We start from the raw sequence: 17036 nt of genomic DNA, 5'->3' as shown, positions 1-17036 counted from the left end.
CCTAAAGAAAATTTCATCTCTGTCTGTAAGAATAAACTTTCTATAGATAATGTAACGGGATTGGGTTCCTAAGTGTACTTTGATTTAAAAGGAGACTTCTCATCAGTAGGAACAATTGTTTAAGGAATAAATTACCATATCATGCAACATTGACTAACATGTGCTTTTTTTTATTATGGACAAGAAAGAATATTCTCGCAGTATTTTGTTTCCATTCATCAATATTGTTTGTTTATTAGCTTTTAATTTTGAAGTGTCTACAGCTTCATCTGCAGGTACTCTAGCTCTGTGATCAATGTGATATACCACAATAAGTATGTCAAGATAATGTACTCCAGCATCCTCTGGTGTGTTGCCTATACTTTGGTCTTATAGTTATAGACCAAACGGTGTGGGTTTGCCTGAATGTAAAACTTTATTCTTTGATTTCACTACCACATTCACAACACAGTAGGTACATGGGGGAAATTAATAGGTCTACTGACTTGTCATGGAAAATATACTGTCCATATTTTGTGATTAATCTTTACGTAATAAATGTCTTTCCTGTCATTTCTCTCAGTGGAGTTTGCTGAACATTTCTATTATGTTCACATACTAACTAAATAAAGTCTTGATGAATAGTGCTGCTTGTTATGGATTTTATTTCTCTGTTTTGTTAACCTAACAGTCTCAAACTGAGTACTAACACTTTGAAGCTATAACAACATAATGTAAATACAGACATCTATTTCATCTATAGTGGGCAATTAATTAAGTCAGTTACTTGAAAATCACATTGACTTCAAGTTTTTCCATTTTCATTTTCTTCTTTTCCTTAGCTTCACAACTTAATTCCCATTGAAATATCAGTATGAAAAGCTGTATTTTTACAATGAAATAGCAGAGAAAAAAGCTTAAAAAACTCATAAAACAATGGACTGCAATATATTTGTTAATCATTCACAGATTTTAACAAATTACCTCGAGTATTACACACTGGAGCAAATAAAGTAGACAAGGGCACATGAAGCATGATAGGAGGAGAAGCTGAACATTCTGTGAGGCACAAATGCCAATAGAAATTTTTTAATACTTAAGGTAATAAACGAAGAACTCTTTGTACATGGAATTATACGAATAGTGAATGCATCTTATACGATAAGAAATAGAGTACGTCAGTTCCTGACAAAAAGAAGAAAATATTTCAGGGCACAAATAACACACTACAACACAATTTCCAACAGCAGTTCTGCACTCTTGTCAAAAGTCAAAAAGGGGTGAAATGCTGTTTCACAATTAAAACACTTAAAAACAAATAGCTGATCCACAAGCAGATCTCCTATGTCATACCTTAGCATAAACCAATCACATTTGGTAAACAAAGGAACAACTCCTCATCACAGACTACTACTGTGGAATGGGACTGCTAAATCACATCCTCTGTCAGGACTTCAATTATGCCCTGAAATGAAAAATATCCTCCACAAAATCCTTCCCGTACCTGCCAAGTTCCTTCACAACTTCAACACTTCTACCTTGATTGCCTTCAGGTCAGTGCACATTTCAGCTTCCACCTCTCTGAGAACCCCATAAAAACCTCTGATTATAGTAAGTTCACCAGCTTACAATAACATCATATATATTTGATAGCTGTAGCCCATCTCACTCCAAGAATTCCCTGACATGTATGCTTGTCACAGCCTTCAATAACATCATACATGTTGATAGCTGTAGCGCCTCTCACTCCAAAAGTTCCCTGACATGTATTCTTGTCACAGGTGTTGTCACATCTGCTATGATGAGGATCAGCTACCTCCTACCCAATACTGACAAGTTTACCAATACCTTCATGAGTAATATCACAAATAGCTGATCCACAAGCAGATCTCCTATTTCATACCTTAGCATACACCAATCACATTTGATAATCAAAGGAGTAACTCTTCATCACAGACTACTACTGTGGAACAGGACAGCTAAATCACATCCTCTGCCAGGACTTCCATTAGCCCTGAAATGAAAAATATCCTCCACAAAATCCTTCCCTTACCTGCCAAAGTAGTATTATACATTGTGCATGACCTACAAAATATACTGGTCTGTTCTCATGTCCTACTTGCTCACAACTCCTTCAACATAGGACGTACTTGGGTGAAAAAATAACTATATGACTCTTACATCCACAAAGCAGCACATACTATGCCAGTTTTGTCACAGGTAGATCATATCACATCAGAGGCTGTGAAAGCAGCCATGTTATACATCAGTTTAGTCATAATCAACCTACAGGATGAATATTAAGTAAAGGAACAAACTTCTCCAGATGACTTCTGACAGAAAAGGGAACAAAAAGTTCACATTACATATATCTAAAAAGAGACAGTAATCCTACAATAACGCATTCAATTATACAGACATTGCTTGTGTCTGTGTATATGCGGATGGATATGTGTGTGTGTGCGAGTGTATACCTGTCCTTTTTTCCCCCTAAGGTAAGTCTTTCCGCTCCCGGGATTGGAATGACTCCTTACCCTCTCCCTTAAAACCCATATCCTTTTGTCTTTCCCTCTCCTTCCCTCTTTCCTGACGAGGCAACCGTTGGTTGCGAAAGCTAGAATTTTGTGTGTATGTTTGTGTGTGTTTGTGCGTCTATCGACCTGCCAGCACTCTTTGTCTTTAAATATGTCTGCTTGTGTCTGTATATGTGTGGATGGATATGTGTGTGTGCGCGAGTGTATACCCGTCCTTTTTTCCCCCTAAGGTAAGTCTTTCCGCTCCCGGGACTGGAATGACTCCTTACCCTCTCCCTTAAAACCCACATCCTTTCGTCTTTCCCTCTCCTTCCCTCTTTCCTGATGAGGCAACAGTTTGTTGCGAAAGCTTGAATTTTGTGTGTATGTTTGTGTTCGTTTGTGTGTCTGTCGACCTGCCAGCACTTTCATTTGGTAAGTCACATCATCTTTGTTTTTAAGTATATATATATATATATATATATATATATATATATATATATATATGATGAGACTTACCAAACAAAAGCGCTGGCAGGTCGATAGACACACAAACAAACACAAACATACACACAAAAATCTAGCTTTCGCAACCAACAGTTGCCTCGTCAGGAAAGAGGGAAGGAGAAGGGAAGACAAAAGGATATGGATTTTAAGGGAGAGGGTAAGGAGTCATTCCAATCCCGGGAGCGGAAAGACTTACCTTAGGGGGAAAAAAGGACAGGTATACACTCGCACACACACACATATCCATCCTCATATACACAGACACAAGCAGACATTTGTAAAGGCAAAGAGTTTGGGCAGAGATGTCAGTCGGGGCGGATGTACAAAGGCAAAGATGATGTTGAAAGACAGGTGAGGTACGAGCGGCGGCAAATTGAAATTAGAAATTAGCGGAGATTGAGGCCTGGCGGATAGCGAGAAGAGAGGATATGCTGAAGGGCAAGTTCCCATCTCCGGAGTTCTGACAGGTTGGTGTTAGTGGGAAGTATCCAGATAACCCGGACGGTGTAACACTGTGCCAAGATGTGCTGGCCGTGCACCAAGGCATGTTTAGCCACAGGGTGATCCTCATTACCAACAAACACTGTCTGCCTGTGTCCATTCATGCGAATGGACAGTTTGTTGCTGGTCATTCCCACATAGAACGCTTCATAGTGTAGGCAGGTCAGTTGGTAAATCACGTGGGTGCTTTCACACGTGGCTCTGCCTTTGATCGTGTACACCTTCCGGGTTACAGGACTGGAATAGGTGGTGGTGGGAGGGTGCATGGGACAGGTTTTACACCGGGGGCGGTTACAGGGGTAGGAGCCAGAGGGTAGGGAAGGTGGTCTGGGGATTTCATAGGGATGAACTAAGAGGTTGCGAAGGTTAGGTGGACGGCGGAAAGACACTCTTGGTGGAGTGGGGAGGATTTCATGAAGGATGGATCTCATTTCAGGGCAGGATTTGAGGAAGTCGTATCCCTGCTGGAGAGCCACATTCAGAATCTGATCCAGTCCCGGAAAGTATCCTGTCACAAGTGGGGCACTTTTGGGGTTCTTCTGTGGAAGGTTCCGGGTTTGAGGAGATGAGGAAGTGGCTCTGGTTATTTGCTTCTGTACCAGGTCGGGAGGGTAGTTACGGGATGCAAAAGCTGTTTTCAGGTTGTTGGTGTAATGGTTCAAGGATTCCGGACTGGAGCAGATTCGTTTGCCACGAAGACCTAGGCTGTAGGGAAGGGACCGTTTGATGTGGAATGGGTGGCAGCTGTCATAATGGAGGTACTGTTGCTTGTTGGTGGGTTTGATGTGGACGGACGTGTGAAGCTGGCCATTGGACAGGTGGAGGTCAACATCAAGGAAAGTGGCATGGGATTTGGAGTAGGACCAGGTGAATCTGATGGAACCAAAGGAGTTGAGGTTGGAGAGGAAATTCTGGAGTTCTTCTTCACTGTGAGTCCAGATCATGAAAATGTCATCAATAAATCTGTACCAAACTTCGGGTTGGCAGGCCTGGGTAACCAAGAAGGCTTCCTCTAAGCGACCCATGAATAGGTTGGCGTACGAGGGGGCCATCCTGGTACCCATGGCTGTTCCCTTTAATTGTTGGTATGTCTGGCCTTCAAAAGTGAAGAAGTTGTGGGTCAGGATGAAGCTGGCTAAGGTAATGAGGAAAGAGGTTTTAGGTAGGGCGGCAGGTGATCGGCGTGAAAGGAAGTGCTCCATCGCAGCGAGGCCCTGGACATGCGGAATATTTGTGTATAAGGAAGTGGCATCAATGGTTACAAGGATGGTTTCCGGGGGTAACAGACTGGGTAGGGATTCCAGGCGTTCGAGAAAGTGGTTGGTGTCTTTGATGAAGGATGGGAGACTGCATGTAATGGGTTGAAGGTGTTGATCTACGTAGGCAGAGATGCGTTCGGTGGGGGCTTGGTAACCAGCTACAATGGGACGGCCGGGATGATTGGGTTTGTGAATTTTGGGAAGAAGGTAGAAGGTAGGGGTGCGGGGTGTTGGTGGGGTCAGGAGGTTGATGGAGTCGGGTGAAAGGTTTTGTAGGGGGCCTAAGGTTCTGAGGATTCCTTGAAGCTCCGCCTGGACATCAGGAACGGGATTGCCTTGGCAAACTTTGTAAGTAGTGTTGTCTGAAAGCTGACGCAGTCCCTCAGTCACATACTCCCGACGATCAAGTACCACAGTTGTGGCACCCTTGTCAGCCGGAAGAATGACGATGGATCGGTCAGCCTTCAGATCACGGATAGCCTGGGCTTCAGCAGTGGTGATGTTGGGAGTAGGATTAAGGTTTTTTAAGAAGGATTGAGAGGCAAGGCTGGAAGTCAGAAATTCCTGGAAGGTTAGGAGAGGGTGATTTTGAGGAAGAGGAGGTGGGTCCCGCTGTGACGGAGGACGGAACTGTTCCAGGCATGGTTCAATTTGGATAGTGTCTTGGGGAGTTGGATCATTAGGAGTAGGATTAGGATCATTTTTCTTCGTGGCAAAGTGATATTTCCAGCAGAGAGTACGGGTGTAGGACAGTAAATCTTTGACGAGGGCTGTTTGGTTAAATCTGGGAGTGGGGCTGAAGGTGAGGCCTTTGGATAGGACAGAGGTTTCGGATTGGGAGAGAGGTTTGGAGGAAAGGTTAACTACTGAATTGGGGTGTTGTGGTTCCAGATTGCGTTGATTGGAATTTTGAGGTTTTGGAGGGAGTGGAGCTGGAAGTGGGAGATTGAGTAGATGGGAGAGACTGGGTTTGTGTGCAATGAGAGGAGGTTGAGGTTTGCTGGAAAGGTTGTGAAGGGTGAGTGAGTTGCCTTTCCGGAGGTGGGAAACCAGGAGATTGGATAGTTTTTTAAGGTGGAGGGTGGCATGCTTTTCTAATTTGCGGTTGGCCTGTAGGAGGATGCTCTGAACAACCGGTGTGGATGTGGGAGAGGAAAGATTGAGGACTTTTATTAGGGACAGGAGTTGATGGGTGTGTTGATTGGCTGAGTGGATGTGTAGGTGAAGGATTAGGTGGGTGAGGGCAATGGATTGTTCGGTTTGGAACTGGTATAGGGACTGATGGAAAGAAGGGTTGCAGCCAGAGATGGGAACTTTAAGTGTGAGGCCTTTGGAGGTGATGCCAAATGTCAGACAAGCCTGAGAAAATAAAATATGGGAGTGTAATCTGGCTAGGGCGAAGGCATGTTTGCGGAGGGAATGTAAATAAAACTTAATGGGGTCGTTGTGGAGGTGTTGTGAGGGTGACATGGCACTAGAAGGTGGAAAGTGGAACACGAGGCTGAAATGAAAATGAAAATAAATATAAAAATATATGGGGAGAGATAAAGGTAAAACTAGAAAGCAAATGGAGATTTGGTGTGAAAAAAGGCGAAAAAGGGTTGGTTAGAGATGGGCTGTTGATCCTGTGGTGAACTTGTGTAGGTAGATAATGATGTGCATAAAGGTTAGGTGGTTCTGTTGCCGCCAAAACACGTTAAAGGGTGGAGAAATACGGGAGAATTTCGAAAAAACTACGTGAGGATGTATTAAAAGGGTGGTTTGGTGGTGACAGATTATGGAAATGAAGCTAACAAACGAATCTGCTCCAGTCCGGAATCCTTGAACCATTACACCAACAACCTGAAAACAGCTTTTGCATCCCGTAACTACCCTCCCGACCTGGTACAGAAGCAAATAACCAGAGCCACTTCCTCATCTCCTCAAACCCGGAACCTTCCACAGAAGAACCCCAAAAGTGCCCCACTTGTGACAGGATACTTTCCGGGACTGGATCAGATTCTGAATGTGGCTCTCCAGCAGGGATACGACTTCCTCAAATCCTGCCCTGAAATGAGATCCATCCTTCATGAAATCCTCCCCACTCCACCAAGAGTGTCTTTCCGCCGTCCACCTAACCTTCGCAACCTCTTAGTTCATCCCTATGAAATCCCCAGACCACCTTCCCTACCCTCTGGCTCCTACCCCTGTAACCGCCCCCGGTGTAAAACCTGTCCCATGCACCCTCCCACCACCACCTATTCCAGTCCTGTAACCCGGAAGGTGTACACGATCAAAGGCAGAGCCACGTGTGAAAGCACCCACGTGATTTACCAACTGACCTGCCTACACTGTGAAGCGTTCTATGTGGGAAAGACCAGCAACAAACTGTCCATTCGCACGAATGGACACAGGCAGACAGTGTCACCCTTCACCTCAAAAAACTATCCAATCTCCTGGTTTCCCACCTCCGGAAAGGCAACTCACTCACCCTTCACAACCTTTCCAGCAAACCTCAACCACCTCTCATTGCACACAAACCCAGTCTCTCCCATCTACTCAATCTCCCACTTCCAGCTCCACTCCCTCCAAAACCTCAAAATTCCGATCAACACAATCTGGCACCACAACACCCTAATTCAGTAGTTAACCTTTCCTCCAAACCTCTCTCCCAATCCGAAACCTCTGTCCTATCCAAAGGCCTCACCTTCAGCCCCACTCCCAGATTCAACCAAACAGCCCTCGTCAAAGATTTACTGTCCTACACTCGTACTCTCTGCTGGAAGTATCACTTTGCCACGAGGAAAAATGATCCTAATCCTACCCCTAATGATCCAACTCCCCGAGACACTATCCAAATTGAACCCTGCCTGAAACAGTTCCGTCCTCCGTCACAGCGGGACCCACCTCCTCTTCCTCAAAATCACCCTCTCCAAACCTTCCAGGAATTTCTGACTTCCAGCCTTGCCTCTCAATCCTTCTTAAAAAACCTTAATCCTACTCCCAACATCACCACTGCTGAAGCCCAGGCTATCCGTGATCTGAAGGCTGACCGGTCCATCGTCATTCTTCCGGCGGACAAGGGTTCCACGACCGTGGTACTTGATCGTCGGGAGTATGTGGCTGAGGGACTGCGTCAGCTTTCAGACAACACCACATACAAAGTTTGCCAAGGTAATCCCATTCCTGATGTCCAGGCAGAGCTTCAAGGAATCCTCAGAACCTTAGGCCCCCTACAAAACCTTTCACCTGACTCCATCAACCTCCTGACCCCACCGACACCCCGCACCCCTACGTTCTACCTTCTCCCTAAAATTCACAAACCCAATCATCCCGGCCGCCCCATTGTAGCTGGTTACCAAGCCCCCACAGAACGTATCTCTGCCTACGTGGATCAACACCTTCAACCCATTACATGCAGTCTCCCATCCTTCATCAAAGACACCAACCACTTTCTCGAACGCCTGGAATCCTTACCCAGTCCGTTACCCCCAGAAACCATCCTTGTAACCATTGATGCCACTTCCTTATACACAAATATCCCGCACGTCCAGGGCCTCGCTGCGATGGAGCACTTCCTTTCACGCCGATCACCTGCCACCCTACCTAAAACCTCTTTCCTCATTACCTTAGCCAGCTTCATCCTGACCCACAACTTCTTCACTTTTGAAAACCAGACATACCAACAATTAAAGGGAACAGCCATGGGTACCAGGATGGCCCCCTCGTACGCCAACCTATTCATGGGTCGCTTAGAGGAAGCCTTCTTGGTTACCCAGGCCTGCCAACCCAAAGTTTGGTACAGATTTATTGATGACATTTTCATGATCTGGACTCACAGTGAAGAAGAACTCCAGAATTTCCTCTCCAACCTCAACTCCTTTGGTTCCATCAGATTCACCTGGTCCTACTCCAAATCCCATGCCACTTTCCTTGATGTTGACCTTCACCTGTCCAATGGGCAGCTTCACACGTCCGTCCACATCAAACCCACCAACAAGCAACAGTACCTCCATTACGACAGCTGCCACCCATTCCACATCAAACGGTCCCTTCCCTACAGCCTAGGTCTTCGTGGCAAACGAATCTGCTCCAGTCCGGAATCCCTGAGGCATTACACCAACAACCTGACAACAGCTTTCGCATCCCGCAACTACCCTTCCGACCTGGTACAGAAGCAAATAACCAGAGCCACTTCCTCATCCTCTCAAACCCAGAACCTCCCACAGAAGAACCACAAAAGTGCCCCACTTGTGACAGGATACTTTCCGGGACTGGATCAGATTCTGAATGTGGCTCTCCAGCAGGGATACAACTTCCTCAAATCCTGCCCTGAAATGAGATCCATCCTTCATGAAATCCTCCCCACTCCACCAAGAGTGTCTTTCCGCCGTCCACCTAACCTTCGTAACCTCTTGGTTCATCCCTATGAAATCCCCAAACCACCTTCCCTACCCTCTGGCTCCTACCCTTGTAACCGCCCCCGGTGTAAAACCTGTCCCATGCACCCTCCCACCACCACCTACTCCAGTCCTGTAACCCGGAAGGTGTACACAATCAAAGGCAGAGCCACGTGTGAAAGCACCCACGTGATCTACCAACTGACCTGCCTACACTGTGATGCATTCTATGTGGGAATGACCAGCAACAAACTGTCCATTCGCATGAATGGACACAGGCAGACAGTGTTTGTAGGTAATGAGGATCACCCTGTGGCTAAACATGCCTTGGTGCACGGCCAGCACATCTTGGCACAGTGTTACACCGTCCGGGTTATCTGGATACTTCCCACTAACACCAACCTGTCAGAACTCCGGAGATGGGAACTTGCCCTTCAGCATATCCTCTCTTCTCGCTATCCGCCAGGCCTCAATCTCCGCTAATTTCTAATTTCAATCTGCCGCTGCTCATACCTCACCTGTCCTTCAACATCATCTTTGCCTCTGTACTTCCGTCCCGACTGACATCTCTGCCCAAACTCTTTGCCTTTACAAATGTCTGCTTGTGTCTGTGTATGTGTGGATGGATATGTGTGTGTGTGCGAGTGTATACCTGTCCTTTTTTCCCCCTAAGGTAAGTCTTTCCGCTCCCGGGATTGGAATGACTCCTTACCCTCTCCCTTAAAACCCATATCCTTTTGTCTTTCCTTCTCCTTCCCTCTTTCCTGACGAGGCAACCGTTGGTTGCGAAAGCTTGGATTTTGTGTGTATGTTTGTGTTTGTTTGTGTGTCTGTCGACCTGCCAGCACTTTCATTTGGTAAGTCACATCATCTTTGTTTTTAAATATATATATATATATATATATATATATATATATATATATATATATGTCTGCTTGTGTCTGTATATGTGTGGATGGATATGTGTGTGTGTGCGCGAGTGTATACCCGTCCCTTTTTCCCCCTAAGGTAAGTCTTTCCACTCCCGGGACTGGAATGACTCCTTTCCCTCTCCCTTAAAACCCACATCCTTTCGTCTTTCCCTCTCCTTCCCTCTTTCCTGATGAGGCAACAGTTTGTTGCGAAAGCTTGAATTTTGTGTGTATGTTTGTGTTCGTTTGTCTGTCTGTCGACCTGCCAGCACTTTCATTTGGTAAGTCACATCAGCTTTGTTTTTAGGTATATATAAAGAAAGATGATGGGACTTACCAAACAAAAGCGCTGGCAGGTCGATAGACACACAAACAAACACAAACATACACACAAAATTCTGCTTTCGCAACCAACGGTTGCCTCGTCAGGAAAGAAGGAAGGTGAGGGAAAGACAAAAGGATTTGGGTTTTAAGGGAGAGGGTAAGGAGTCATTCCAATCCCGGGAGCGGAAAGACTTACCTTAGGGGGAGAAAGGACAGGTATACACTCGCGCACACACACACATATCCTTCCGCATATACGCAGACACAAGCAGACATTTCTTTTTAGATATATTTTTCCCACGTGGAATGTTTCCCTCTATTATATTCATATCATATATATATATATATATATATATATATATATATATATATATATATATATATATATATATATATATATATATATATATATATATATAATAGAGGGAAACGTTCCACGTGGGAAAAATATATTTAAAAAGAAAGATGATGAGACTTACCAAACAAAAGCGCTGGCAGGTCGATAGACACACAGACAAACACAAACATACACACAAAATCTAGCTTTCGCAACCAATGGTTGCCTCGTCAGGAAAGAGGGAAGGAGAGGGAAAGACAAAAGGATTTGGGTTTTAAGGGAGAGGGTAAGGAGTCATTCCAATCCCGGGAGCGGAAAGACTTACCTTAGGGGGAAAAAAGGAGGGAAAGAAGGACAGGTATACACTCGCACACACACACATATCCATCCTCATATACACAGACACAAGCAGACTGCTTGTGTCTGTGTATATGAGGATGGATATGTGTGTGTGTGTGAGTGTATACCTGTCCTTCTTTCCCTCCTTTTTTCCCCCTAAGGTAAGTCTTTCCGCTCCCGGGATTGGAATGACTCCTTACCCTCTCCCTTAAAACCCAAATCCTTTTGTCTTTCCCTCTCCTTCCCTCTTTCCTGACGAGGCAACCATTGGTTGCGAAAGCTAGATTTTGTGTGTATGTTTGTGTTTGTCTGTGTGTCTATCGACCTGCCAGCGCTTTTGTTTGGTAAGTCTCATCATCTTTCTTTTTAAATATATATATATATATATATATGGGTCCTTTCACAGAGATAAACAACCTGGGTGGTCTTGGGATGTCCACACACCACTTCTTGAACAACACATTCTACACGATTTTGAGATCAATCCCAGCTCCAAGCACATGGCCCACTGAATGAAGCAAGCCAAAGAAATGTACTGTGTACCCTGCATTACTAAACCGATACTACTCTTATCACACATGTGCAGCAATTATTGGTAGCACATTCTTCTGCAAGAGAAAGGTTTTGTTACTGGATGTTGCTAAGGCCATCATCATTATGGGAGTTCAGTCAGCAGTACATCATCGATGAAATGATAATTTGGTAGAGACGGCAATATAAATCTACAGAATCATTACCTGTGGGCTACAAAAAATCCCCAGGGCATGACTGAATCATTGCATCAGCAAAGACTTAGTACCAATATAGGTTGTAACATATGGGATTACCTACTTGCTTTTATACCGCTCCTGAAGCCAATATTACTTTTTTTACTTTTTATGACATCTTTTCATTCATAACATATATACCATCATCATATAAAACAATGAGTACCTCATTCCCACTGTATCTTGCTGAATTTTCTTATTCACAATGTAGTTTACCAACTGCTGATAACAACAGTGAAAAATGTTCATGCTGAAATTCAAAGAAATATCCTAACATCAAAATTCAACCCTGCTAAAAATTAGTTATTTCAAAATTTAAATACCTTATTTGAAAGCATCTTTTTCTCTTTCAAGCAAAACCTAATATTTTAAAAGTTATGTCAATTCAGAATTATCATGTCCTAGAATCTTCCAATCTTAAGATGTTATTCTCTCCAAAATCCACTGTTATAATTTTGTAGCCTATTTTTTTTCTATTTACAAAAGTATAGGCCTATACTTCCACTAAAATAAAATGTTAGTCTGTTAATTATTCAAATTATAACTTTTTAACTTTCCAGAAAATTCTTGGTGGGATTTGGATATCACCATGCACATAAAAACTTGTGCCACATAAAACTGAACCATTATTTATTCCAGTTTAAGGATATCCATACCACAGTTAAACTAAACTATGTTTCTATATAATGTATTTTTTACTTTTTCTGTATTTTGCTGCAAATAAATGAAAAATAGTTCCATATTTTGTAATTTCTGTAATACATGCGTCTATACATAGTCGTCATGTGCAAGGACACTGTCAGTTGTGGACAAGCTTTCAATCAATACAGTTACTATGTCACCATTCAAATGAAGTTTGATAATCATCATGTAATTTTCAGTGGCAGCCACTCATGACTCACCTTTAATACACTAATACCTTTTTATAAATCACCCGGATTATAGTTACTATGTTGATTATTGCCACCTGTGAATTTTGTTTAGGCCATTTCTAGCCCACATGGCTTGCCGATCTGTGTCAAGAAACAAGAATAATATACTACAAGCAAACTAGTCATCTAAAGTGCTTATGAACAATAAATATGAAAAAAGTGAAAGTTATCACATGAGTCGTGTACAAACATTTTATTATGATTCAAAATCCTAAACATCAAGAAGTAAGGCAAAAGAAAAAAAAAGACATGACTTAAGCGGCATACGGAACAGTTCGATATGTTACAAGGTACGTAATAAGCAAAGTTGTGATGGATGCTAAAGACCTGCTGTGGTTCAACAGCCACATAACAAAGTTGTTCCAACACCAAAGACTGCTTCACCACAGATTCAAACATAGCTGATTAGTGCAAGGATAGTCATGCATAAAACATTCAATGAAATTCTATCTACTGATCTGACAGAAAATCCTATAGAGCTTTAGTCTTATTCTAAATTAGTAAATTAATAAAAGCCACATGTCCAGCCAAACTGTGACCTTAATGGCATAAAAATGGTGGATGACACAGAGATGCCAAAGTACTAGATTCATATTTTGTAACTTTTTTAATTGAGGCAGATCGTACTGTGGTTCCTCCTCCAAAATGTCACATGCATGTTACAATGACAGATAACAAAATAATTGTCTGCAGGATAGAAAATCAACTGAAACTGCTCAACAGAGGAAAGGCAAGCTGGAATACCTGTATGGTTCTATGTAGAGTACACAAAAGAACTGGCCACTTTCCAGCAGCAGCCTACCAACAGTCACTGGATGAGCAAAGCATTCCTAGTCGCTGGAAATGTGTGAATATAATTTTTTGTTCTCAAGAAGGGTCGTCGAACACAAAATTATAAGCTTATATTGTTGATGCCAGTCTACTGTAGAAATCTGATGCACGTTTTACGCTCATGTATTATGAGGTCTCTGGAGATCAAAAATCTTCTATGAAAGAATCAGCATGGGTTCTGCAAACAATGACTGTGTGAAACCCAGCTTGTTCTTTCTGTCAAAGAGATACAGAAGGAAGTAGTACTAGCACCCCTGTTGATATCGTGTTCTTTGATTTCCAGATGGTGTTCAGAACAGTTCCACACTGTCACTCGATGAACAAAATACATGCATATGTAATTCAGACTAGCTCTGTCACTGAACTGAAGAATTCCTGACAAACAAGACACAGAGCATCATTCTTAATGGAAAGAAACCTTCAGTTGTATATGTAACATTGGATGTATATCAAGTAAATGTTATTAAATTAATAATTTTCATAACATAGAGTGGTTATAATTTAAATTTTTCTACTTGAGAGGAGTCCCAGGAAAAACAATCGATTGTATGACACTGAAATTTCATGGAAACATTTTTAAGAACATGTGGAAAAGAAATAATGGACAAACCATTGAAAGAAACACATTTTAATGTCCACATGAGAGGCTAACATTTATTAATTGCATGATCATCTGCATCCATGACAACATGGAATGTCCACGAGAGGCATACCATGTTCATGTTCCAGGTTATAAATATTGCTCAATGTGATGATCATCTGCATCCATGACAACATGGTACAGCACAGGAGAATGCTCTACTGCTGCCCAAAACAACAGTGTACTGTGGAATGTTCAGCTGTCATGATGCAGTTCATGCGCTGCTTGAAGATCGCATATTGCTTCCAGCACTCTCCGCCATGGCAACAGTAATTTCTTCAACAATTTGGGACACATCTGGCCATTGGCCTCTCCCAGGAGCAATTCCAAATCACTAGTTAATTCAAACTTCTGAATCATGTTCTTCAGCCCTGATGTGGAAAGACAACCTCTCCTCATTTCTTTAATGCATCAAAACTTACAGTCAGCAGCAGCACTATTGCTGTTGTTTTGATAAAACAGCTTTACCAGTAAAGCCCTGCTCACTTTGTCCAGACCAACCTTTGCACTATAATGCACTACTTGTGTTTCAACCCTACATTAACATACAAGTACTGGTGCCTAATAGTAAGTGATGACACTAACACTGCTAACAATGCAAATCTTGCAGCATACAGTCTGAACATCACTCCTATTACGTTGGGTAACCATATGGTAAACAGTTTTCCCTCTCCACAGGCTCAAGTAGCGAAAGTTTAATTATAACCATACACAGAAAAGCTGTAACTTTAGAAAGCTGTAATGAAATGCAGAAAGATCTGCAGACGATCAACCCTTGGTGCAGGGATTGTTAGTTGGCCCTAAACATTATAAAAATGTAACTGATTGTTCATAAATACATGCAAAGACCCACTGTTATGTGATGTACATAACTGCAGAATGATCACTAAAGGTTGCTATCTTGATCAAATATGTAGGAGTAATCTTAACGGAGTGATTTAAAGTGGAACAGCCACATAAAACTAATCACATGTACGGCATATGGTAGACAGATTCATTGGAAGAAACCTCAAGAAGTTTAGTCACGTCACAGCCGAAGTATCTTACAAAAACCTTGTTAGACTGATACTTAAATATTGCTCAACGGGACGAGATAGGATTGATGGAGGATATAGAGAAGATCAAAAGAAGAATGGTGTATTTCATCAGAGATTCAATTAGTAAGTGAAACAGTGGCTTGCAGAATATAAATGTAGATGTACATGTAGTAGAAATGTTTGGGAAAGGATTATTGGTGACCACCTACATGAACCATCTGTTTATTCACAAAGCCTTAATGAACACATATAAGCAGAATCCCTGCTGAATACTCTGCCCCTTTTGCTGGAGGATGTGCTTTTATGAATATGACAAGTAATGTAATTGATGCGTAATGAAGCACCAATCCACTTCCACATCATTTATCAACACCTCACATCATCCCAATCATCTTGATCACCAGATTGAAACCCCTTTGATTTTAACTGGTGAGGATGTCTGCTGAACCAGTTGTTGATGTGCAGACCCTCAAATAGCACCTATGACACTATTTGACTACAGGCTGAAACATTTGAAAGAGTGAAGCAATCCCCAATGTGACGTGTAAATGCCTGCACAGCATCCCATGTTGGCTACTTTGAACATCTTTTGTGAAATGTTAGAAATTAATACTATTTAATGTCTAAAGCAATGTGTGAGCACTATTTTTTTATTGCATTAATTCTCCGTTTCCAGACATGTTGATATGAACATTTTTGTTTTTTTCTTGTCATCTCCATAAGTTTGGTCCTGTACTTCATATTCATCCAATACACCAATTTATACAGGCACCTGCTCATATAGACTAACATGCAGCAAGCTAGCTCGTGAGACAGGGAGCTGAACCAGACTCAGATCACATCTACACACTAGATTAGCGACCAGGGATTGGCAGGTTTTCATGCAGTTTCCCACACTTGTAACAGCAAATGCAGGCTGGACTCCAAATTCCACCTCAGAGACTAAGATAACAACCAGTCAAAATATGATATGAGTTCTTAGGCTTCCACAGCTGGTGTCATTTTGGATAAAATAATTTCGGGTATTGGGCAGCGTCATCGTAAACTACTAAAACACCTAAATTGCTGACATTTCAACCAACTTGCTGCAGCCCTCCTCAGGGTGGTTTACTGCTGTATACTGGTAAATGTCTTACTTCATACACTAACAATGCAGGAAAAGATAGATTGCTACTTACTGTAAAGATAACACACACAAGCTTTTGGATACAGCCTCAGCGGAAAAAGAGAAACATGCACCATTCATTCACACAAGCAAGCACACCTCGCACACGCAAGACTGCCAACTCTGGCAGCTTGGGCCAGAAAGCCAGAGTTGGTGGTTGTGTGTGTGTGTGTGTGTGTGTGTGTGTGTGTGTGTGTGTGTGTGTGTGTGAGGTGTTCTTGCTTGGGTGAATGAATGGTGTACATTTCTCTTTTTCTGACAAAGTGTGTTATCTCTACAGTAAGTAGCAGTCTATCTTTTCCTACATTGTTGATATTCCTACCTGGAGTTCCCATTCCTTTACATACTGTCATTTCATTATCTGGTGACTACCAATGTCATATATCTGAGATATCACTGGACAATTTGAAGAGGCTGTTATGGAGGGAGCGGCCTTACAGTACACTAATGCCTGCGCTAGCCTGATGGCTGATTGGAAAGCACTTCTAGTGGGTAATTGGTAGAAGGTAGCATATTGATAGGCTGTTTCCTGTGCCAACTTATTAAGTGACTAGTAGGCAATCTCTTGTCAGTGAGTGGAAGGCAGTAGCATATCATCAGCTTGCATCCAGGGGG

General features: G+C 42.6%; 1 protein-coding gene across 1 annotated transcript in view; it reads right to left on the bottom strand.

Annotated features, from left to right (window-relative positions):
• Positions 1 to 17036, bottom strand: part of LOC126187801 (TP53-binding protein 1-like) — a 352433-nt gene that overhangs the window by 226053 nt on the left and 109344 nt on the right. The window lies entirely within an intron of this gene.

Source organism: Schistocerca cancellata, chromosome 5 (genome assembly GCF_023864275.1).
Source record: "Schistocerca cancellata isolate TAMUIC-IGC-003103 chromosome 5, iqSchCanc2.1, whole genome shotgun sequence".
In the NCBI taxonomy this organism is placed as follows: Eukaryota; Metazoa; Arthropoda; class Insecta; order Orthoptera; family Acrididae; genus Schistocerca; species Schistocerca cancellata.
This window is presented reverse-complemented; position numbering and strand designations above follow the sequence as displayed.